The sequence below is a fragment of the Dipodomys merriami genome, unplaced genomic scaffold (assembly GCF_024711535.1).
Source record: "Dipodomys merriami isolate MVZ:Mamm:240054 unplaced genomic scaffold, mDipMer1.0.p SCAF_2830, whole genome shotgun sequence".
NCBI lineage: Eukaryota > Metazoa > Chordata > Mammalia > Rodentia > Heteromyidae > Dipodomys > Dipodomys merriami.
The window spans coordinates 5,540-30,469 of record NW_027204305.1 but is presented as its reverse complement, the minus strand read 5'-3'; the positions used below and the strand labels follow the sequence as shown (position 1 = coordinate 30,469).

The window sequence follows — 24,930 nt, the reverse complement described above, 5'->3', positions numbered from 1 at the left end:
GAGAGGACCAAATGATTTGAACTTCACTTAACCATGTTAGCTCTGTAGCAGCTGAAAAAATAAATCAATCAAAACTAGAAATCACATCTTTATAATTCATTCAGCCAGATGCTCAATATGATGCTCTCCCTGAGTATAATGGACACCTCAGTATCAAACTGAAATGTTTGGTCAGAGATCAAGATATCATGGGGATTGACAACATATTTGAGGGGCTCATTGGTGTACACCTGCCGGGAAATTTACATTACGGTTCACTCTGTTGAGAACATGTTAGGCGAGTTCAACATGGAAATGAGCCCACTTCCCCCAGGAAAGGACTAAATCTGCTTCAGTCAAATTAAATGAGAATTTGCCATGTGGGTCCCTAGCTGACAGCCCAATTATTCCTGCATGGGTGGCCCAGGCTATTTCACAGGGAGCTATGGGAATGGGATGGACTAAATGTGTGACAGATACAGGTGTTTCCAAAGTGACGTTTCTGCTATACAGAAAAACATTCTGACTCCTCCACTCAACAGTACAGGGCTAAGGTGATCAACCATGGGCTACTCTGCCCTATCCCAGTCCAGCCCCCATTCTTCCCCTGGCCCAGGTGGATAGGTGTCCTCCCCCACACTTATACCCACCTGCCACCAGGATCATGTGTGTTATCTGTCCTTCATTGTCCACATTCACGTTGTAGAAGATGTTATTGCCTTTGCTTTGCTTCACAAGCTCGAAGGTGTTCGTACCAGAGTCTACTATGGAAGAGAAAGAACCCAGGGTGAGTCCACTTGAGTTCCCTCACCTCATTTCACTTTTCCCTAGTCCTGTGTGGAATAGACTGTTCTCTCCTCTCCTTCTGGATTAAGCTGGTGGTCAATAATCAATAACTTTGAACCTAATCAATCCATCTCATGCACTTCCTTGAAGTTCAAATATCTTGATTTCTTGGGGTGGTGATGGGCCCCATAGATAAATTTCTGAATTCTCCATGCTCCCCAAAACACCATTCAAGGCTGAATCTTCCTGAATCTGTGCTCCCACATGTCACAGGTTAAACTGATAAAAATTCAGTAGGTGCAGGTATGCTCTCCTTCTATTGACATTCTGACTTTTATATCAGAGATTCAGTAAATTGGAGCACTTTTCCTTCGATCATTTGTCTATCAGACCTCTAATAGACTTTATTATGATGTATATTTTAATTAAAATTAATTAAAATTAATTAATTAAAACAAAGCAATTTTATGAACACAGTGAGTCTCGATCAATGTTGAACATATGGACATCAAATCACATTTTTCCAATGAGATGTAATAATACCTGACCAACTAGTTAAAGCAATTGTTGAACATATCCCCCCCCCCCCGAATTTAATTCATGGACATTTCCTTACAATGCTAATTCATCCATCTCCTCCCCCTCTCACTCTGTTGAAAGGGAATTGATTTGCACCAACACACAATCAAAAGAAAAACCTATTACAATGAATAAATATATGTGCTGATAACTTAAGAGTCAGGAGCTGGGGCTGATCACATCTGTATCACCTGTTTATATAGTTTTCAGATTTTTTTTTAAAATACACATGCAGCATGCTTTAAAAAATTGTGTCCCACTGCCAAAGCTATCCACACCCCCTGCCCACACATACACCCAAATGTGGAGACATCTATCAAGATCTGATGTATTTGCCGCTCTCATAAATGGTGACTCCCATGTGTAACCACTCAGAGGCCATTTTTGAAAATGAATAATAAAATAATAAATAATAAAATAGAATGGTTAAAATATTTAAAAATAAATATAATAATAAAATAAATAATAAAATAATAAAATTTTCTAGGAAGAACTGAGCAACTTGGATGTCGATTGTATTTTCTTAATTCTGATAATGTCCGACTCTTGGATGTTTCTAGAATTCAAAGCTATTGATGTAACACCTGAAGTGACCTCCATGAATCTCCCAACCATGTGCACACTCCTGCTTTGAGTCCAGTTTTCTGTCTATACCGCGTTGTACTCACACTCTCCTACATAGACCCCATCCTCCCTCAGCTCACCCACAACAGTGTATTTTTGTCACTCCCCAGTTTGCCTGTAAGATAACAAGAAAACAACAACAGAACAACAACCAAGTCTTTATTTCCTATCCACAAATCCGAGCTACTTCTTCCAGACCTTTCGAGTAGCCAAGGAGGACATCAACCGGGGGAAATGCTTTGAATAACTTATGGTACTTGTTCTGATTCTTTTCATCACCATTCTTTGTCATTTTTGTGCAAGTCTTGTGGTTTGAACTCAGAACCAGAGAACTCATCCTCAGGTCTTGTGTTTTTCTCAAGGCTGGTGGTGTAGCACTCGAACCACAGCTCTACATTCTGGTTTTTGATAGTTATGTTCCTAATGGATATGCTTGCCTGGGCTGGTTTCAGACCTCACTCTCTGAGATCCCACCTCCTGAGCATCTGGGATTACAGGCATGAGCCACCAGGGCTTTGGCTGTTAGTTGCATAGTTTTGTGCTAGTGTCAAGGGAAGAGGATTCTTCTAGAATGCTCTTCCAGACAGTGTGGTCTCCACAGAGCTCATACTATCCATTCATGGATTGAAACCAGCAATGATGTCATTATCTAAATATGTCCCTGTCTGCATGCAGGATCAAATGTCCCAGATATGTGAGAAGCCACAGGCTCTGTCAATCAATTCTGGAGAGGCATGGAGGCAGGGAATGAGAGAGAAGGTTTTGCTTACTTGTTATAAAAGTCCACGGTCATGTATTTACCACCTTCAGGAGCCTTAATATGTCAGAGCAGGCCTCTCAAGGGTCTGCCCTCCTGGATCTTCTCTGGCTTGTCCACAAAGATGGCTAGGGTGTGCCACTTGCCAGTCACGTAAATGACCCATGTCCCAAAGGCAAAAGGCCAGCACTCTCCTGATTCCGCTCAGTTCCCTTTATCCAGCACCAAAGAAGCCATTCCTGACTGGGCAAGAGAAGAAAATGAGGCCAGGCCTTGCCAATTTGTGTGGAGTCTCCCACACTGTGACACCAGGACCGAGAGAGACATGCTTGGGAACCATTGCATGTGGAGAGTGAGTTAAGGATTCCATGTAGGCACGACATGTGATCCAGTCTAATAACGATACTGTTGCCTTAGCTTTTGGATTGAAGAGGATACCTTTGTCACACGACAGGGAGTTGAAAGGTGCAAAGGCATTTTCCTGATTATGAAGACACATTGAATCCACATGTTATCAAACAGAATCTCTCTCTCTTACACACAAATGCACATACACACACAAAACTGGCACATTTTACACACACACACACACACACACACACACACACACACACGGGCCATGCAAGATGAACATGCCCATTCAGGGATCCCTCTGATGGCTGGACCTGAGATCTTTGGCCTGCACAGGCCTCACCAAACAGCAGGGTAAGTGCAGAGCCTTCATCATGTTGATGCTGGTTGTCCTTGTCCTACAGAAGCTCAGAGCAGGACAGGTGTGGTGGAGAGAATATGAATAGATTCCCTCCTTTTATACCATTGATCCACAGGCCTGATTCATAATGACCATTTGTCCTCCTGAAATTGTTCTCTGACTGTCCCTCACTGGCGGAAAGGGGGTGGATGGGCAGTGACTGGGATTCTCAGACTAATTGGATTAGCTTAGAGGAAAATAAAGTGGAGCCCAGTGACCTTCACGGTGGTTTAAGGAGAACAATGGGAGGCAGGGGTTGCAAGGACAGGCATGGCTCTTACTCCTCCTTCTGTCCTAGTTAGGTCAGGAGATTGGTTATCTACATCCATGGGTCTCCTTTCTACCTTGCAAGGGCAGGGGGGTGGGGAAAGGAGGGTGTAGCTTGTCTCTATGACCTTGGTGGAACCCAAAGAACATTGCTCTGCAATCCAAGATAGCAGCCTCCCACTTCAATCCAATCATGGGTTGACATCCAATCATCAACAAATCATGTATAACATAAATTGCAGGCCTACCATGCTTCTCTCAGACTACATTTCTTGCTGAAGAAAGAAAAGCACAGGAAAAAGGCACAAATGGCAATTCTTAACCTGATTCAGGAATATGGTCCTATTGATTTGTTCTTCCCATGCTATTCATTCATCCAGTATGGTTGTTCATGTGGAGCAGAAGGAAACCAGGAGAAAACACTCTCAGAAAAGACAGAAAGTTGCATGTTATGGCTACACAATGGATCTGGACAGATTTCTGTATGAATTCGGTGGTATGATTTCTCCATCTTGACTGATCAAAAGTTTTTTGTTTTTTTATTTTTATTTTTGCATCAAATTTCTTCATGCAATAGATGGGTGGAACACAAACATATTTCTGGTGGCCCAAGGCCCATTTATCTCAATATTTTTTACCTTCTCACAGTCCCTGATATCTAAACTAAAGAAAATAGTTGTACCACGAATTGACAAAAGTATTTATCTTTTTTTGACAGTCCTGGGGCTTGAACTCAGAGCCTAGGCACTGTCCTTGAGCTTCTTTTGCTCAAGGCTTTACCAATTCAGTCACAGCACCACTTCTGACTTTTTCTGTGAATGTTGTATACTGAGAAATCAAACCCAGGGCGTCATGCATGCTAGGCCAGCATTCTACCACTAAGCCAGTTTCCCAGCCGCTCCATTTATCATTTATAGATATTTTTAAATATCAATCAGTCCCACTGGAGGTCTGGTAGCCTGGAGATAAAATGTATTTGAGGGGATGGGAAGGTGGCTCAGTGGTACAGCACTTGCTTTGCATGCATGAGGCCCTGGATTCCATTCCTCAGCACCACATAAGCAAAAGGAAAAAACCTGGAAGTGGTGCTGTGGCTCAAGTGTTAGAGCGCTAGCCTTGAGCTGAAGAGCTGAGGAACAGTGTCCAAGCCCAGTGTTCAGGCCCCACGACCGGACCCAAAAAACAAACAAACAAAAAAAAGTATTTGATGTTCATAAGCTTCTCAGAAACAGAAACATGGACATTTTTTCAAAATGTTCATGAGATAATGACTTTGTTCTGAGGTTAGTCCCATGCTTGTTTTTCAGATGCTTTGGTTCTGAACACAAAAATAATTCATCTTTCACCCAGTGCAAATCTAGCTATGCTATTCGCACTGAATAAATCATTTTCCTTTCTTTTTGATGGATGCCTAAAGTGTTCCAGATACACTAAAGACACCTGGTGTCTTTGGGACACCTTTGTTACACCTGGAAAAGGCAGCATCTTTTGAAGTCAAGATAAGGTCAGTGTCAGCCTTGAACTACTTCCTTCTTCCTTCTTGCTTAATCCTATTTTCTGATTGACCCTTCCATGAAAATTCCCTGTGTTCTTGTTGGAATAAAGGTTTTATATATATATATATATATATATATATATATATATATATATATATATATATATATATATAACCTTTATATATTTATTTACATATAACGATATATAAATAAATGTAAATATATATGTATCTACATTAACTATTGCATTTCCCAATGGCTTGCGGTCATCTAACATGTTGTTCAGTACTTTTTTATGCACCAACGCAATTAATGCAAGCAGAGAAGAGCACCCTAGTTTCAAATCCTGTAAGGGTGAGACACAAATCCTACCAACTCTCTTACCCTAGGATTGTGGTAAAGTCATCAAGACTCACAAAGGAGTTCCTTATTTCATATTGCTTTATTTTTTATGTATTTCTACATATTTATGATCATAAAGTAGTTGCACAAAGGATGCATTATTTTTATAAAACAGTTTGTGAATAGAATACATTTTTATCAATGTTACCCTTCGAACATTCTCACCCCTCCCTCCTCTACCCACCCAGATGCTTTATTTGATATATATATATATATGTATATGTATATATATTGGATTCTTGTCTGTTTTTTGTTTTTCTTTTTGGCATTTCTTCATGTCTTTTATTGCCATTTCTAGTTCTTTATTAGACATCTGCTTTCAAATGATTTTCTGGGTTACAATAGAGTACAAACATTAGCTCAAGTAGGACTTATGGAAAATAAGCTACACAATATAGACCCAAATTATGCTCCGCAGAATAAGTTCAGATCCTCAGTGACCTCTTCGTTTAGGATGAAGTCTTTTGCAAATGCTGTCCTAAAGGTAGTGGTCGTGGTATTACTTAATTACTCTTTCTCATCGCAGGCAGAACTAACACACTCTTCACTAAGAAACTGTTCTCATTCAGAATGTATTTCATGTCTACATGTAGATTTTCAGTACATTCTCCGACCTTTGAAATCCACACCATGGAAAATTTCAGTGTATAGTCCAACTTTTGATGTCTATCCAGCAACAGGATTAGAATTTCACATGGAAGGGATTTCAGTTTAATATTTCTTTCCCTGGCTTTCCTCTGTGTGAATTTCATCCCAACTTTCTCCAATGGAGTCCTTCCAGAAAAATCTTCTTAGGATCAGTCTAATTGTTATCTGACCTTAGGTAAACCTTGTTAAGTGGCCATTAGGACAAATGACCAAGTACTGTCTCTCTTGGGCCTTGTTTCCTATTGATTCCTGAAGGATGTCACGTAACACTCACCTGTCAACCTCAACTTGACACCAGTCAGTGTATTTGTGAGCCAAATACAAATAAACAGCCAGATTTCAGCATCTTTTATTACAAATGTTACATTACTACTGTATCACATAAGCAAATATTACATTATTTATTGACCTTATTATGTATGTCAATGCTTTTGCTGATCAGACTTTCTCAGATTTAGAAAGGACTGAAGAGATGATCTCTGGAAGTATGCTCATTTGCATTTGAGATTGTCCTCTGTGCAATTACAGATCTTCTTGTTTGTGTTGAGAAAATGATTTACTTTTCGAGCCATGCAGGGAATGCATTGGTGTTCTGGTGTAGTATACCCCATATAATACAGAGTGTGCATGGATTATTTGATGTGCTGGGTGGCATGCAAGTCAACGCACACATGTATTATGGAAGTACTGTAGATTCAAGGCTTATAGTAAAGAGTGTAATTCCTTAGAAAGAATAAAAATTCAACCAAGTAAACAAATGGAAGTGGGGACTTGAAATAGGTGTGGTGGGGTCAAGTGAAGTTAAGTTAGAGGAATGAAGATAAGTGTGAGAACTCAGTGTGTATCCTATGAAATAAAGAAGAGGCCTCCCAATGTCCTCTTCCGTTGACAGAGTCGAAGCCTAGCACCTGCATTGTGGGTTGAGGGCTATTTGTAGTGGGACATGGAGGAAGTCTTCCCATGTTGAAGGCTCCTGGTATTCCTAAGGCCTCATTTTGATGAGGCTACAGTCTCAATTTCCCCAAATATTCACTAAGTTGGGTGTGTAGGTTCAATTCCTCTGACATTCCTCACAAGGAAGGGCAAAACTTTCTGCCTATAGAGAACAGAAAGACACCAAACTTTCAAGACACAGGCCGACTTCTTAAAAAAGTCATTTTCTTATGTAATAGTAGCAACCATTCCTATTTTCTCTTTCTCTTTTGCCCATCTTGAAGGGAATAGAAGCTGCTGAAGGACAAACTCAGCTCTAGCAGGAAATGTCTATTGAGACTTGACCCCCCCCCCATGCCCGACCATTAATAACCCCAAACTGGAAGATGGAGCTGTATGGCTCAGGTGATTGAAGGCCAGTCTGGAACCAAACAAAAAATTCATGGACAGCACCCCCAGGCCCTGAGTTCTAATCCCACACATGTCATTTACAAACAACAACAACAACAAAAAACAAACCAAGTCACCCCAAATACTCTAGTCCATACGAGGATCACAGTTTTTCTTGAAGGAATCCAAGTGAATATTGGCTGTCTGTCTGTGTCATTTCCTCCATCAGAAAATTATTCCCTCTCTCCCTCCCCCTCTCTCTCTCCCTCTCTCCCTCTCCCTCTCCCTCTCCCTCTCCCTCTCCCTCTCTCTCTCTCTCTCTCTCTCTCTCTCTCTCTCTCTCTCTCTCTCTCTCTCTCTCTCTCTCTCTCTTTCTCTCTCTCTCTCTCATTGTCTTCCAATTCTGCACATTAGTTCATCATGATGTGTGTCCAGGGAGGAAGTTCGAGTCTGGACTTCAATCACCTGGGGCAGCCTATGGACAATCTTTGAAAACTGACCCCTGAAGGGGGGATCACAGACTGAAATCACACAGCTGGGGAGGATGTACAGGAATTTTCCCCAGGAGGGACACAACGTTCTCCATTGCTAAGTAGGAAGCACTGTAGCCTTACCAGAGATCACCAGCCCCAAACCAGTAAAGAAACACCTGTCACCATCAATCATTGAGTAGGCAAAGAATCTCAGGCTCTGAGGTAACTTCCTAAGCATCTGAGGTGACTTCCTAAGCATCAGAGGTGATTTCTTATTCCTCTGAGATCATTTTCCCTTCTGCTGAGGTCACTTCCTCTTCTTCTGAGCTCACTTCCTCTTCCTCTTAGTGTGCTTCCTTTTCCTCAGAGCTCACTTCCTATTTCTCTGAATGTACTACCTCTTCCTCTGAGGTCACTTCCTAAGCATTTGAAGAGCTTCCTCTTCTGCCTCATCATGCCTCCTGCAGACAATGATGGGTCCCCCACAGGTCCCACAGTCACTTTCTCCCTCTGAGGCCACTTCCTCTTCTTCTGAGGCCATTTCCTCTTCCTTTTCCTCAGAGGCCACTTCCTCTTCCTCTGCACTCACTTCCTAACCATCTGGGGAACTTCCTCCTCTGCCCCATCATGCCTCCTTCAGACTGACCAGCCCCCCCGGGGCTTCACTCACTTCTTCCTCTGAGCTCACTTCCTCTGCCTCTAAGGCCACTGTCTCTTCCTCTGAAGTCACTTCCTCACCCACTGAGCTCACTTCTTCCTCTGAACTCACTTCCTCCTTTGCCCCATCACCTTTCACTCAGACTATGACAAGTTCTCCACCCCCAAGACCCTGAGGTCAGTTCTGAGTCCTCTCCACCCACACACCCCCTTGCTCACCTCTACTATTTCCTCTCTCTCTGCCCTGTGCTCACTGTACACACCTTCATCTGGCCCAGCAGAAGTTTGGTTCTAAACCCTCTTGTGCCTGGACCTGGTGGAAGTTTCCCCGCTCTCTCTCCCAACCCTTCCAGCGCCTTTATTGGTTTCTTGTGCCACCACTCGCATGACCAGAGTTAAAATCTCTACCACTGATGTCGAGTGAGCCTGAGTTCTTGGGGACCCATGTTGAATTACGGCTAATATTTTTGGGGTGGGCATCCCTGTGAGTCTGGGGATGGACCCAGGAAAAGCACACACTGTGATTTCCTCCTGTTTCATGGGCTAATAAGAAATAATTCTTACTCCATCCCCACCTTGGACTGAACAACGAATGGACCAAAGGGTGTAGTTTGAGTCTAACCCAATCCTCTGCATTCCTAGGTTCTGATGGTTGGGTAAGGAGAGAAATCAGGCTTTGAACCACGATCCTCCAGATTTCAGCCTCCAGAGTAGCTAGGATGGCAGTCGTGAGCCTGGAGTTATTCTGAATAATAATAATAATAATAATAATAATAATAATAATAATAATAATAATAATAATAACTACTCTAAGGTTCTTTTCTAGAATTCAGTTTGTCCAATCATCCCATTGGAATGGTCTGGGCAGGGGACATTGAGTCAATCATCCAAGTAAGAATGATATGTTTAGGATGTGGTTTACTGGATCACTAGGTTAAGTATTGTGGGAGCACAAATTTCAGGAGAAGGGGAGGAGGAGGATGAGGAGGAGGAAGTAGCAAAGCTGGAAGTCAAGATAGATGACCTCGTAGGAGAGGAAAAAAAAAAAGCAAAAAACAAAAAACTTCTGGAAAGCAAGGATTGTTCAACTTCCCAGAGGACTATTCTGCTGGAATGGGGTGTATGGGGGTGGGAAGCAGATTCCTGGACAAGTTTCTGCCTGTGAAGGGAAGTCTACCTGTGAGGAAGGAAGTGAGCAGAGAAGAAAGAAATCCCACTGCTTCCTGTCCCACATCATTCTGTCTTTCTTCTTCCCCAAGTGACCCACCCCCCCAAAAAAAAACACTCATTTTGGACACGTGAATTATGACCACAGCCTCCTTCGAGAGCGATTTTTTAATTCCAACCTGGAACATTATACACCCAGAATAAAGGGCTTCCACCAACAGGCTGGGTCCTTATTCCTGGGGACAATAATCTGTAGGGAGAAATTTAAAAAAAGAAGAAAAACAGGACAAGGGAGAAGAAATTAAACCAAAAAAAATACAGGATTATGGAAAGAGGTTTGATTGGACCAAGGCCAGGGCTCTTAGGGGAAGGATTTCAATTTCAGGATTTGGGGGTATTCTGGAGGGAAGAGGATCCTGGAAACTCGCCTGTTTCCAGGATGTGTTGGAAGCTGGAAACCAGAGGTTCCTCTCGGGCGAGCTTCTCCTCAGTCAGACTCTGTCCCTTTTCTTTTTTTTTCTTTTTTTTTTTAATTTAATTTTATTTGTGAACATAGTGTACAGAGGGGTTACAATTACATGGGCAGGATAATGTGTACATTTCTTACCAAGCATTGCAGCCTCCTCCTTTTGTTTACCCTTCACGTCCCTTCCCAGCCTCCCCCCTCCTCCCCAATCCCAATCCTTCTCCTTCCCCTCCACTCCCCCCCCCACACCGATGTTGTAAAGCTCGTTTTGGACATGACAAGGAAATCAGGAAGATGCATAATTCAATGCAGCCTCGACAAGTATGGTTACTCAGGAGGAGGCTGAGATCTGATAGGATCACCAGCCTTAGGGCAAGGAGAGTCCTTGAGATTATGATCGCTCATGAAACTACCAACAAACCAGAAGTTGTGCTATATTTAAGGCTCAATGTAGTAGTGTCCAGGCTAGAGCTGAAGAACCTCAGGTACAGTAATCCAGGGCCCTGAGTTCAAAACACACTATGGCCCTGGGCTTTTTGTGCTCAAGATTAGCATTCTACCATTTTTACTCTGGGTCCTGGGCACTGTCCCCTAGCTTCTTCAGATCCAGGCTGGTGCTCAGTACCACACTGAACCACAAATATGGCAGGACTTCCAGTTTGCCCATGATCCTCTAGATGTCAGCCTCCTCCTGAGTAGCTGGAATGACAGGCATGAGCCACAGGTGACTGGCTCTCATTACTTCTCTTATTAACTGTAACTCCCCTGTTCAATGCATTTACAATGAAAATTTAAAACAACAAAACAAAACATTACCCTAGGGCACAGAATGTGGTACAGTGGTACAGTGCTTTCCTAGCATTCATGAAGCCCTGAGTTCAATTCCTCATTATAACACATACACACACACACACACACAGAAGCCAGGAGTGGTGCTGTGGCTAAAGTGGTAGAATGCTCAGCCTTGAGCAAAAAAGAAGCTCTGGGACAGCACGCTCAGGGTCCTGAGTTCAAACCCCAGGACTGTTGTCATGTTGGAGACCATTCTATTTCAGAATGTTCAATGACTGTTTATCTGCAGGAAAATTTGCATTTGTCTTCACCGCTTGGATCACTCATTAGGAGAGCTCAAAAGGGAGATGTAGTCAATCCACCGACAGGGAATAGGCTTTGCTTCGTCTGCTGAGTTTAGGTGGGATGATCATTTCCAGGGTGGGTAGCTAGGTGACACAAACCCATGATGGCTGAGTGTGTGTGTGTGTGTGCATGTGTGTGTATGACACACAGCTCCCTATCTGGTGTGTTATACAAATCAATGTGCACGTGACAGAGTCAGAACTTTTGCAGGAGAAACATGGATTTCTGTTGGGGGACAGTCCCTGAGAAATCCATCCTGATTCCTCTACTTCCACAACAAAGGTTGAGCTCATGGGCCACTGGGATCATGTGTGTGGTCTGTCCTCTTTATCCACGTTCTGGTTGTAGAAGACCATGGTGCCTCTGCCTTGCTCCACCACCTAGAAATAGTTCTTCCTAAAGTCTTCAATGGGTGAGGGGTGGCTAGGAGGGATGGATCAGGATCAGCTCAGGTCCCCCTTCCTAGTCTGGTTGGACTAGAATTTACAGATGCCCATGTTCATTGCTCGCTACTGTGACATGCTAAATATGGACATCTCTTGTGATGGAAGTCATGAGATTGCTCCCCTAGCACTGCTACCGGTGTCTTTAATGCAGTGACATGGATCTTTGCAAAACTTGCTTCCTAGGTAAACTTCATAGAAATGAGTATGCCATACTCAATAGTAATAATTGTTATTATCTTATGTGATCTTGCCACTTAAAAACTTCACATTGGGGCTGGGAATGTGGCTTAAGGATAGAGTGCTTGCCTCTCATGCATGAAGCCCTGGGTTCGATTCCTCAGAAAAACAGAAAAAGCTGGAAGTGGTGCTGTGGCTCAAGTTGTAGAAGGCTATCTTTGAGCACAGAGAGGCTCAGGGAGAGTGCCCAGGCCCAGAGTTCAAACCCCACGACATATATATATATATATATATATATATATATATATATATATATATATATATATATATATACACACACACACACACTTACATTACACTGTATGGTATTTGCATTCAGCAATACCTCCTGCTGATATGTTCAAAGGACAGTGCAATAGAAACTCAATATCTGGCATCGTTGGTTTTCTTGGCTTTGTCCATGGTAAACCTGGTATTTCTATTGATACAATATATGCAGTTTGACAATTCATATTGATAATACTTAGGATAACTGATCTTTTCAGCAAATGCTTTTCTTTCTCTAGGCAGGCATTCAGCAGTTGAATCAAGCTGTTGGACTTAAAAAGTGATCCCAAAATTTGCTTGCAAAATGACATTTCAAAGAATTTAGGTGTGTCATCAGTAATTCTGTAATAGTGCTAAAAGAAGCCCCAATAAAAGATTTGTGGCAGGGCTGATCAGAGTTTCTGCTTTTGGTTGGCCATTTGAACATAGCCACTAGATTTTGGCCTCCCGAGCAGTGAAATGGCTGGCTTGAAAATTGTTTGCTTCAAAAAGGGCTCCCTTAGATTTCAAGAGAAATCTTGAGCATCAGTTTGATGGGCAGTGAAGGAATTACAACATGTAAAAATGATTAAATAAAAATTTATTGACTTCAAATAAAAAATATACATACACACATATATGTATGTGTATATATGTATGTATGTATGAATATATGTAAACTTTAAAAAATTTTTAGGGGGAAGATGGCAGAGGAGAAGCTGGAATCTGAACAAGCTCTTGCATAGAAAGCAGTTTTAGAGTTCCAGTGAACAGTCCTAAGCCAGAGAATCACACCAAGTGTGCCATCACAGGACAGAGAGTTAGGCAAGAGAGGGGAAGCCAAGGCAAGGAGACACATCTGAGCGCTTGCCAGCAGCCGCCACGGTGGTAGCAGGGTCGCGGCGGCAACTGCAGGGCACCCATACCTGAGCCACAGAGAGTCCGGGACGAAGGAGCCAGACGCAGTGGGGGAGCAGATTCTACTCAACACCAGCAAGAACTGAAAAGGGGCGGACATCTTCATCCTGCAGTTTGCAGACCAGAGACGACCCAGGATCCAAGACTCGGCGTGAGTACAAGCCTGACATCCTCACTCCATCTCAGGGAGCAGAGGAGGGAAGGCCACCCCTTCCCCCCCAGCAACAGTGATCTCCATCTTGGATACCGACAAAGCTCAGAGGAGCTGCTAGCTCCAACTCAGGCCTTGGAATAAAATGAGTCATTGAGCAGGTCACAAGAACTTAACGGCAAAGTGACCTGCCAGACTCAGCTCCATCCAGGGAAAAGTCACCCAGCTCAGGCGCCAGCCATAAGAGTGGCTTTCCGCTCTGGATAACCAGAGCCAGAGGCTGCCCCTCCCTCTAGCAGCCTCCACAATCAATTGAAATACAGAAACCCTGAGAATGGCTCCAGGCTGGGCGCTGTGAGTTTTTCACAAAATAGCCCGAGGGAAAAGCAACTGTTTGTTGAAAGGCCTCAACTCTACCCAGAACCTAGTCTCATCACTGCATCCCCCTCTTTTGTGATTCTCAAAGCAGATCACCCTCTCAGAAAACTAACCAGGGAGGGGGATCTCAAAATCTTGGGTAAAACAGAGCATTTTTCTGCCTGTTCGAACAAACTGACTTAAGAAAACAATAAAGCCACAGGACCTCAAGCTGACCAGAGACTCCAACAAGAGGCTGGTTACAGACAAAAAGGAGATACAGGATTCTTCCCACCCCTCCCAAAAAAATAAAAAAAAAAATCAAAGAACTTTTTTTTTTCTTCTTCTTCTTCTTTTTTTGGTACCTTATATATTTATAATTGTTTTTTTCTAAAACTTTTATTAATCTTTAATTTTTTCCTTTTTTGAATAAAATTGTTTTCCAGAAACTTTTTTTTCTCTTATAATTTTTATTTTAGGAATACGTGAATGTGCATTTTCCTATCTTTTCTTGTCTTCTTTCTCTTTTTCTTTCTTTTTTTAATTATCTTTTTGTTTTTTGTTTAGCTCTACTGACCTTCTGATCTTTATTTCTCCCTTTTTTTATTCTTTTCACCTTTTCCTCTCTTTTGTTCTGCTTTACGTGACTTAACTCTTGTCCTGCACATCCTCAGATAAACCCTTACTTAACAAGTAGACCCTATCCCCCATTGTGTACACACTTAATCCACAAATTTATTACTCAATTCAAAACCTCTGAGACTTAAATTCCTTAATAGCAGTACTACCTCTTTATACCTATATAATATTTTAAGCATTTTGTTAATTTTTTCACAACTCCTCTATGTCCCTCCCCTTCTCTCAATATATTCACATTCCTCTCTAAATAGCTTGTCTTTTTTTTCTCCATAATAATATTAATTTTTACGTTTCTATTTTTTTTGGTCTCTTTTCATTTCCCTTTCCCTTTCTTCTTTTTCTCTCTCTCTCTACATGCATCCTACCCAACCTATTTCCTACATTGAGATTAGGACATAGTTAACTCTCCCTGTGCCTCCCCACACCAATCTATTCCTATTTTTTACCCACATCTCTCCCTAACCCTAATAATTTCTGGTTTCCAAATACTTCTCTGTGGTTCAAAGCCCATTAACATATAGTTGTTTGATGTTGAATAGATGTATCTGTTGAAATAGATTGTATCTGTAGACTATTGACTGTACAAATGCAAACTCTGGTTTATGGTTGTCTTAAGATAGGGTTCTAGCACAAAACTGGTGCTATTTTCATCTCAAATGGTCAGAGTAAGCCGGAAAAACACAAGAAAAATGGCAAATCCTGGTATCTTAATTCCCAATCTTGATAATCAGGGGAAAGAACAGATAATAAATGTTCCAGAGGAGAGTTCCCAAATAGCTCTACAAACACTGCTGGCAAACATGACAAATGAAAAGTTTGACAACTTACAAAGGACTCTGTATGAGCATGATAGGGAGAGAGAGGAGGCATCCCAAAAGTTTATACAGGAATATCATAAGTGTGAGGAAGCTACTCAAAAACTGATAGAGGATTTGTGTGAGCAGCTTGAGAATACTCAAAGAGAAAGGGATGAATAGCGTGAGCAGGCTGAGAACACTCAAAGAGAACTGCAGGAATCCCACGAACGCGAGGAAGCTAATCAAAGAGTAATACAGGAATTGAGAGACCAGGTAGAGAACACACAAAGATCACTAAAGGCATTCATGGAATCCATTAACAAAGAGCTGAAGGAAGTCAGGGAGACCACAAAGGGAATGCTGAATGGAACCCAACAGAAGGAATAGGAGTCCAAAGAAACCATAACCAATCAACTAAGTGATTTGAGAACAAACACTGAACACCAAATTAAGGAAGTAAAGAAATTCATACAAGACCTAAAACAGAGCTTCAACAAAGAATTTGAAGCCATCAAAGCTGACCATTTAGAAGGAAAAGAGATTTAAAAAAAAAACAAAGTAGAGAGTATTGACAGCAGGTTAGACCATGCAGAAGATCGAATCTCAGGGATTGAAGACAGCCTAGATATTATAGAGAAAGAACATACAACCATCCAAGACAAGTCCAAGAAATATGATAGATCTATCCAACACCTGGAAGACACCATCAGAAGGCCTAAATTAAGGATAATGGGTGTAGAGGAGCACCTAGAAATAGAAGTTAATGGTCTACGAAATTTGTTTAACAGGATCTTAGCAGAGAACTTCCCAAACATACAAAAAGATAGCACTTTTCAGATACAAGAAGCTTTTAGAACCCCAAATAGACCAGACCAGGATAGGACATCTGACCGTCACATTATAATCCACACAGGATCAACTCAAACCAAGGAAAAGATCCTTAAAGCTGTCAAGGAGAAACAGTTAACCACTTATAAAGGGAAATCAATTAGAATCACCTCAGATTTCTCAGCAGAGACAATCAAAGCAAGAAGAGCCTGGAATGATGTATGCCATGCCCTAATAACAAACAACTATCAACCAAGAATACTGTACCCAGCTAAACTCTCCTTCATAACTGAAGGCCAAATAAAAACCTTCCATAGCAAAGAAAAATTGAAACAATACATCTCCACCAAACCAGCCATACAAAAGATTCTTAAAGATGTCCTACACATAGAAAACCAACAAGACCACAATAAAGGCCAAGAAACTGCACCCAAACTGAGAATCCAAGAACCATAGGAAGAACCCAGTTTTCGCAGCCCCCAAGAAGGTGGATAACATGGCAGGAACTCCCAAATACCTCTCAGTCCTATCTTTTAACGTTATCGGACTGAACTCTCCAATTAAGCGACATAGACTGTCTACTTGGATTAAAAAACAAGACCCTTCTATCTGCTGCCTGCAGGAGTCACATCTTGCCCGTAAAATCAAACACATTTTCAATGTTAAAGGCTGGAACAAAATCTACCAAGCAAACGGCCCCCATAAACAGGCGGGAGTTGCAATCCTAATATCAGATAAAATAGACTTCAAATTAAAATTCGTGAGAAGAGATAAAGAAGGTCGCTACATACTAATTAAAGGATCTCTCCTTCAGGAGGATATTACAATTCTAAATATCTATTCGCCAAACAAGGGAGCACCCAAATTTATCAAAGAAACACTACTTTCCCTCAAATCCCATATAGATCCAAAGACATTAAATGTTGGGGTTTTTAACACACCACTCTCCCCACTAGATAGATCAACTCAGCAAAAACTCAACAGAGAAACCGCAGATCTAAACAGCTGCATAGATCAACTAGACTTAACAGACATTTACTGCACATTTCACCCAGCAGCATCAGAATACACGTTTTCTTCAGCAGCACATGGAACGTTTTCTAAAATAGAACACATTTTAGGCAACAAAGCAAACTTGTCTAAATTCAGAAACATTGAAGTTATACCTTGCATTCTCTCTGACCACAAAGGAATAAAATTAGAACTCAACAGCAAAAGCCACCAAAGAAAGTCCGGTATCACATAGAGGCTGAACAACATACTGCTGAATCATGAGTGGGTCATGGAAGAGATTAGAAAGGAAATTTAAATGTTCTTGCTATTCAACAAAAATGAACACACAAATTACCAGCTCCTCTGGGACACAGCAAAGGCAGTACTCAGAGGCAAGTTTAAAGCTCTGAGCTCCTACATCAACAAATTGGAGAGATCTGAATCTAACAATTTAATGACACATCTTAACCTCCTTGAAAAAGAGCAGCAAGATAAACCCCAATCCAGTAGACGGAAAGAAATGATTAAAATTAAATCAGAATTAAATGAATTAGAATCCAAAAAAGCTATAGAAAGAATCAATAAAACAAAGAGTTGGTTCTTCGAAAAACTTAACAAAATGGACAGACCCTTTGCAAGTCTTATAAGAAAAAGAAGAGAACACACACAAATTAATAAACTAAGAGAGGAGAATGAAAACATCACCACGGAAACAACCAAGATTCAGAACATTATAAGGGAATACTTCTCAAAACTTTATGCTAATAAGTTTGAGAACTTGAAAGAAATGGAGCTTTTCCTAGCAAATATTGATATGACAAAACTAAATCAAGATGAGTTAAACTATCTTAACAGGCCGATATCAAGCATTGAAATAGAAAAAGCAATAAGAGACCTCCCAGCTAAGAAAAGTCCAGGACCAGATGGTTTTACAGCGGAATTTTACAAGGCCTGCTCACACCAATACTCCTCCAGCTCTTCAATGAAATTGAAAGAGAAAGCTCACTACCGAACACATTCTATGAAGCCATCATAACCCTCATCCCAAAACCAGGCAGGGACTCATCAAAGAAAGAGAACTATAGACCAATTTCTTTGATGAACTTTGATGCAAAACTTCTCAACAAAATTTTGGCCAATCGACTTCAACAATTCATCCATAAATCATACAGCACGATCAAACAGGATTCATTTCAAGGATGCAAAGCTGGTTCAATATATGCAAATCAATTAATACTATTCATCACATAAACAGGAGCAAGGATAAGAACCACATGGTTATCTCAATAGATGCAGAAAAAGCATTCGACAAGATCCAACACCCCTTTATGATGAAGGTTTTGGAAAAATTAGGAATCCATGGAACATTCCTCAATACAATAAAGGCTGTATATGACAAACCTACAGCCAGCATTATACTCAATGGTGAAAAACTACAGCCATTTCCTCTTAACTCAGGAACAAGACAAGGATGTCAATCTCTCCACTTCTCTGCAATCTAGTATTAGAATGCCTAGCCACAGCAATAAGACAAGATGCAGACATAAATGTGATCCAAAGAAGGAAAGAAGAAATAAAACTCTCCCTCTTTGCAGATGACATGATCTTGTATTTAAAGAATCCCATAGACTCCACTCCCAAATTACTCAAGTTGATTCAAAACTTTGGCATAGTAGCAGGTTATAAAATTAACCCCCCATAATCAATGGCTTTTCTGTATGCCAACAATGAGAAAAGTGTGGCTGAAATTAGGAAATCAAATCCATTTGTAATAGCCCCACAAAAAATAAAATACCTAGGAATTAACTTAACCAAAGAAGTGAAGGACTTCTATGATGAAAACTTTAAAACCTTGGAAAAGTAAATCAACACAGAACTTAAAAAATGGCAAAACTTCCCATTCTCCTGGATTGGAAAGAATAACATCGTGAAAATGGCAATACTTCCCAAGGCTATCTTCAAATTCAAAGCAATACCTATCAAAATTCCAACCTCATTCTTCAAGGAAATAGAAGAGGCAATCCAAAAATTCATATGGAACAATAAAGACCCCAAATAGCAAAAATGCTACTCAACGGAAAGAACACTGCTGGAGGAATATCAGTACCAAATTTCATACTCTACTATAAAGCCATAGTAATCAAAACAGCTGGGTATTGGCATAAGAACAGACTTCAGGACCAATGGAATAGAATTGAAAACCCAGAAATGAACCTACAGACCTATAGCCATCTAATCTTCGATAAAGGAGCTAAAACAATAGAATGGAAGAAAGACAGCCTCTTCAGTAAATGGTGCTGGCAAAATTGGTTAACTACATGTAGAAAACTAAAGCTAGATCCTTATATATCACCCTGCACCAGAATCAACTGCAAATGGATCAAAGACCTTGAACTCAAAGCAGACACTCTGAAAACATTACAGGATGGAATAGGAGAAACCCCATGTCTCCTTGGTTCAGGCCGAAATTTTCTGAATAGAGACCTGGAAACACAACAAATCAAAGAAATGTTGGACAAATGGGATTGCATAAAGTGGCAGAGCTTCTGCAGGGCCATACAATGGACAAGGGTCTCATATCTAATATATACTTGGAACTCAAAAAATTAAACCCTCCAACAACAAATCCTCAAAGGAAAAACTGCCCAATAAATATGTGGGCGAAAGACTGAAAGAGAAACTTCTCTGAAGAAGAAAGAAGCATGGCCAATAGACACATGAAGAAATGTTCAACATCCCTAGCCATAAAAGAAATGCAAATCAAAACAACTTTGAGATATCTCCTCACTCCAGTTAGAATGGCAAAAATCAAGAACTCTAACAACAACAGATGCTGGAGGGGATGTGGACAGAAAGGAACCTTACTTCATTGTTGGTGAGAATGTAAACTTGTTCAACCACTTTGGAAAGCAGTATGGAGGTTCCTCAAAAGACTTCACATAGAGCTCCCCTACGACCCAGCAATCCCACTTTTGGTCATTTTCCCAAATGTTTACAAACAAGACCACACTAAAGCTACCAGCACAACTATGTTTATTGCAGCATTATTTACCATAGCTAAGATATGGAACCAATCCAGATGCCCCTCAGTAGATGAATGGATCAAGAAAATGTGGTATATATACACAATGGTATTTTATGCATCCATCAGAAAGAATGACATTGCCCCATTTGTTAGGAATTGGAAAAACTTGGAAAAAATTATATTAAGTGAAGTAAGCCAGGCCCAAAGAAACATAGGTCCCATGGTTTCCTTTATTTGCAATATCTAGTATATGTATGAGTCAAGCGGAAAAGGTCAGATAATGTGATGTCAGGAAAATGAACCTTTAGATATGTATTTTAATGTTTTTTTCTATCATGCATGTGTTTCCAATGCATTTATAAGATTATCTCTTTGTTGCATTGTATGTCCCTCCCCCACAGTATAAACCCTGCTTTCACTATATTTGATGTCAGTATAACTTGTGGAGGAGATGGGGAAAAACCAGTTGTTTAAGGATACAGGTGGACCTGTTGCAACAATGAGAAGTACAAGTTGTCATGTCCAAAACGAGCTTTACAACGTCGGTGTGGTGGGGGGGATAGGGGGGAAGGAGAAGGATTGGGATTGGGTGGGGGAGGGGAAGGCTGGGAAGGGATGTTAATTGTAAACAAAGAAGGAGGCTGCAATGCTTGGTAAGAAATGTATGCATTATCCTGCCCATGTAATTGTAACCCCTCTGTACAGTATGTTCACATATAAAATAAAATAAAATAAAATAAATGTACTCACTATCTTGTCCATGTAATTGTCACCCCTCTGTACAGTATTTTCACAATAAATAAAAAGAATCTGTGGTATATATACACAAAAAAAATTCTTTAGTACATTTGACTTGTATGCACTGAAGCAAAGTACACTGACAATGTTGAACATTGTGGCTTCTTGTCTGTTGATCTTATAGTAAAAGATACAGCCCCTGCCCTGATGTACTGTTAGTATAAGAGTGATGTGTTGAGTAATAAATAAGTAGTGCAGACTTATTCTAGAAAAACTTGGTAGTATAGCAGCACTTCTATACTATTTCTGTCATGGAGGAGATGGGATAAGTACTGGTTTTTGGAGAAAGTCACAGTCAGGTGATATGAACTAAATGCTACAGAGGGTAGAACAAGCCAAGTACAGAAGTGAGCATCTAGAAGGAATTTAGGTAGACACACTTGAGTGACTGTCCGACTAAGTGATGGATTAAGACCAGCAGAGCTCAGGTTGTGAGATCCCAAGATGCTAGGTTTAGTCATTTGAAGTCTGCAGAGAATGAGGGAGACATTAACAAGGTCTCAAGGAGGAAAGCATGTCTGTGTCAGTCTCACTTAGGAATCAGTCTCAGTAGTCGCAAAGGCATTGGAGTCAGGGCCAGGTTCATGGTAGTGAGAATAGAGGCGATAAAATATGATGTATATAGCAGAGTCCAAATCAAGTTGGAGATGCCATGGAGTAAGGAAGAGGCAAGAGCAGCCTGTCTCGTGCCTTTAATTCCCTCTTACTCCCTTGTCACATTGTCTTCTGATCATTCTGCAGTGCTTGCTAGCAGAGGCACCAACAGATGCTTAACTCATGTCAAAAGAGAGTCATGGGAGAAATCTCACAAATCTACCCGGGGGCTTTTGTTTGCCAAACAGCAATCATGCTAGGAACTGATTTTTGCAGTATGACATTGTCCAGCACCTCTTTGCTGAGAATATAATTTTTTTAATAATTGTATTGTTATTATTAAGTTGTTAAGGGGTTATCATTTCATGAAAATGTCATTTATGCACTCAGTTATCAGGACAGAGCTAACTGGTCCCCAGAAGATATGTGTGGACTCTGCCCTCCTGAACAATAGATGGGAGCAGCTGTAGTGTTTGGATTGATTTTTGTGGCCTTTCTCCAAGCATTCTGTTCCATCCACTTCACACTGATCATTTCTGTCTAGGTGGAGTGAAGCCTGAAGGCCATGGAGATGACCATAAAATGTTCAACATGGAGTTTACCTGTGACCACTGCCAGGGTTTGATCATAGGCCGAAGAATGAACTGCAATGTGTGTGATGATTTTGATCTTTGATATGGATGCTATGCAGCAAGGAAATATTCCTATGGGTATGTCTCAGATGACTTGCACACACTTCACATCTTCTTGATGTATATCTTTGCTTAGTAAGAAGCCTGCTGTTCAGGCACCAGTGGCTCATGCCTGTAATCCTAACTACTCTGGAGACTAAGATCTGAGGATCATGGTTGGAAGCCAGACCTGGCAGGGAAGTCCATGAGACTCTTAATTCCAAAAAAATCTAGAACTATGGCTCAAGTGGTAGAGTACTAGCTTTGAGCAAAAAGGCCCAGGCCTGTGCTGGCTGCTGGTGGCTCACATCTACAATCCTAGTTACTCAAGGAGGATGAGATCTGAAGATCATGGTTCAAAGCCAGCCCAGGAGGAAAGTCCGTGAGACTCTTACCTCAATTTTTCAAGAAAAAGCCAGAAGCGGTGCTGTGGCTCAAGTGATAGAGGGATAGCATTGAGCAAAAGGAACTGAGACAGTGCCCCAGGCCCATAGTTCAAGCCCCATGGCTGACAAAAAGAAAAACGAAAGAAAGGAAAAAAGCCCAGGTCTTGAATTCAAACCCCATGACCAGCACACATATGTGCACACACACACACACACACACACACACACACACATACACACACACACACACACACACACACACACACACACACACACATACACACACACACACACACATGCACGCACATGCACTAGATTTTTTTTAAAAAGCCAAGTTCTGACCTCCACTGTCAGTTCACTTTTTCTGGGGTCTCCTATAATCCACATACCCGCACTGCACCAGTTGCTAGTGAAAAATTGTGTTTAACATGCAAATATGTTCGAAGCTGCCCCATCCTTCTTCCAGAAGCCTGTAATTTGGGTAAGCAGGCCTCAGACAAGAGTCTCACAAATTAGAGAACAGCCAGGGACATTGACTCCTGGAATACAAATCCTGAATCATTCATTCATACAACTATTCATCTTATATTTTCTGTATACCAGGCTTGGGACAAGGAGCTAGAAGAAAGAACAGTGAACCAAAAAGAAAGTCCCTGCTCTCAAGAGCCAAGAATCAACAAATAATACGAACTTTAGTATTAGGCCACGCATGGTCACACAAAGTCTATCAGGAGACAGAGGAAAAGAGGATCATGATTTGAGGCTAACTCGGGCAAAAAGCTAATGAGATTGCATCTCCAACAATAAGGTTGGTATCATGGTACACATTTGTGATCACAGTTATGTAAGAGGTTTTTAGGTAGGAAGATCACATCAGCAAAAGATGTGAGAAAAACTAAAGAAAAGAGATCTGGGGATATGGCTCAAATGGAAAAGCCCAGCAAGCATGAAGCTCTGGGTTCAAATACCAAATACTGCAAAAAATAATAATAATTAAAAAATATAGCTCTGTGGTTTCTTTTTTTCCCCCAATGATAAGACTCATACCCAGGGCCTCACATGCTACACATGTATTCTACCACTTAGTTATACACTAAGCCCTTCCTTTATTAAAGTAAGTTTTTGTTTTTAAAAAAATTTAAACCTAGCCAAAACTAGAGAGACCAGTTCACTGTCCCAATACCCAGATTCAGCAATTAGGAAGATTTTGTTATATGTTCTTAAGTTTATTTGAGTCTTTTTCCTCCATAAAGTTTTTTTTGTTTTGCTTTGCTTTTTTTGGGGGGGGTACGGTTGTGGGGCCTGAACTCTGGGCCTGAGCACTGTCCCTCAGCTCTTCAGCTTAAGGCTCGCACTCTATCACTTGAACCACAGCACCACTTCCAGCTTTTTTCTTTTTGCTTATGTGGTGCTGAGGAATCGAACCTAGGGCCTCAGGCATGCAAGGCAAGTGCTCTACCACTGAGCCACATTCCCAGCCCTTTGCTTTGCTTTTTTAAGAGAAGGTCTCATTATGTTGCCCAGTTCAACCTTGAACTCAAAATCCTCCCGCTTGAGCCTTCCAAGAACATAATTCCTTTCACCCTAGTCTCCCAAGTGCTGGGATTACAGGCTTATGCTGCTACACCTAGCTTGTTAAAAGATTTTAAACAAATTTAATATCTTAAATCATTTTGTGCTGTGTACTTTATATTTACCTCTAAGTTATGAGCATTATCTCATATTACCAAAACACTATTTGCACATCTTGCAAAATTCACAATAAGGAGTTTTTACTTAGCCTGATTTCCACAGGCAGTTTTCTATGGGGTTATGAAATCCAGAAATGGTATGCCAGTGTTGGTTCTTTGTTTCCAAGGTGCAAATCCATATCTCCCCTTAAATTTTCAATAACAACAACTTAGAGGTATTAATGTTCAGTGGCAGCCAAGCCTGGGTTCCTGTTTGGAGTGACAAATCATAATAATGTCTTGCCTTTGCAGCCATTTTCCTACCCATAGCATCACAGCCTATCCCATGGTGACCATCCAGATCAGTGGCCACCAGAGGCTCATCCAGCCATATATCCACAACTACTCCTGGCTGCTCTGTGCTGCCTTGGCTCTCTATAGTGCCCATGTGACCAGCACAGAGGACATGGATGGGGAAAAACTGGGTCCTCAGGCCTGCAGCAGTGTCGCCATCCTTCAGAGCCAGTGCATGCAGCTCGTCGGGGACTGTCTGGTGAAGGCTCACCAGGGCAAAGGAGATTGTTCTTCATGCACAGAGTAAACCCCAGCTAGTGGTGGAGGCAAAGCCCAGGCATCAGTGAAAGATGATGCTAGTCTCAGAA

The 24,930-nt window shown here is 41.2% G+C and overlaps 1 non-coding gene across 1 annotated transcript; it reads left to right on the top strand.

Annotated features, from left to right (window-relative positions):
• Positions 1–12,489: 12,489 nt before the first annotated feature.
• Positions 12,490–12,627, top strand: LOC138838579 (small nucleolar RNA SNORA8). Its single transcript, XR_011375671.1, has one exon. It is a non-coding gene; the product is annotated as a small nucleolar RNA SNORA8 (small nucleolar RNA).
• The last annotated feature ends 12,303 nt before the right edge of the window (positions 12,628–24,930 follow it).